The following is a 1,307-nucleotide window of genomic DNA, read 5'->3' on the forward strand; positions in this document are numbered from 1 at the left end:
TCCCTCCTTCCTCCCAGCCACCCCGCCTGTGATCCCCAGGTCTCCCCCAGCCAGCCGCAGCTGGACCAGCTGCTAGGCGCTCAGACTCCTCCCTTCAGCCACTGTTGAAGGGAAGTGAGGGCCGCCAGGCCTGGGCCAGGCACTGTGCTAGGTCCCTGCCCCCAGGGACATACACAGGGAGCAGGTCCTGAACACAGCAGCTTCCGTAGGATTGTCAGGCCTCTCTAGGAGATGACCTTGAGCTGAGCTCTGAAAGGTGAGCATGAGCCTGGCCCGTGTGGCTCAGTGATTGAGCATCGACCCATGGACCAGTCAGGGCACATGCCCCGGTTGTGGGTTCGATCCCTGGTGGGGGGGCCTGCTGGAGGCAGCCGATCCATGTTTCTCTCTCATTGATATTCCTATCTCCCTCTCCCTTCCTCTCTCTCTAAAGTCAATCAACACTCACCTGGCAGGGGAGATACCGTGGTCAGGAAGGTGGTTCTCCCAGGGCGAGGCTTATCCATGGCACTCGGATATGCTGACCCCTGAGATTTCCCTAAATGTGGGAAACCCGACTGCATAGTCTGTGGTGGTGGGGACTGCGTTCGCGCTCTCCCGGGGGGGGGGGGGGGGGGGGAGTGGGATCAGCGCTGGGATGTGGCAGACAGGTCACGAGGGGCCATTGTGGGAAGAACAGCGGAGCAGGGCCCCGAGGGCAGCATAGGATGTGCCCAGGGTCAGGGCAGGTGAGGGCAGCCCAGAGGCGCGGGGCCAGGTGTACGGGTGTGTTTGGGCACCGGGCTGCACAGTGGGAGGGGGGCTGCATGACCCAGAAGGCAGGGGGAGCCCGTGGGTCTGCAGCACCCAGAGGGCGTGTGATGCTCAGCCCGGGGGGCCGGACCTCCCCCTCCACCCCGGGGTTCAGGACTGAGGCTGAGGCCTTGGCTCCGGTCAGGCACTGAGGACCTAGAGCTGGGGGCTCAGGGACCCAGCAGTGGGGCGGGGGGTGGGGGGGGCAGGACAAACCTCATCCAGGTGCAACCCCCTCACATACCTGCAGAAGCTGTCCTCCGTCATCCTCAGCTTAATAAGTGGCAAACCTACCCTGTCAGTGGCATTTGGGGGAACAGTAACTGTCACAGCCCGGGTGACAGGGCTGAATACATCAGGACTGGTGATGGCCAAGGGCACGGACTCTGGAGCCAGACTGTCTCTTTCTAGCTATGAAACCTTGGGCAATTGACTGAACCTCATTTACTTAATAATCAATATTTTGTTGTAGCCCTGGCTGGTTGCTCAGTGGTTAGAGCATCAGACGGTGGACT

The 1,307-nt window shown here is 61.4% G+C and overlaps 1 non-coding gene across 1 annotated transcript; it reads left to right on the top strand.

Moving 5' to 3' along the window:
* The first annotated feature begins 440 nt into the window (after positions 1 to 440).
* Positions 441 to 602, top strand: LOC111824285. Its single transcript, XR_002827368.1, has one exon. It is a non-coding gene; the product is annotated as a U1 spliceosomal RNA (small nuclear RNA).
* Positions 603 to 1,307: the final 705 nt, after the last annotated feature.

The sequence above is a fragment of the Myotis lucifugus genome, unplaced genomic scaffold, assembly GCF_000147115.1.
Source record: "Myotis lucifugus unplaced genomic scaffold, Myoluc2.0 scaffold_1140, whole genome shotgun sequence".
Taxonomy (NCBI): Eukaryota; Metazoa; Chordata; class Mammalia; order Chiroptera; family Vespertilionidae; genus Myotis; species Myotis lucifugus.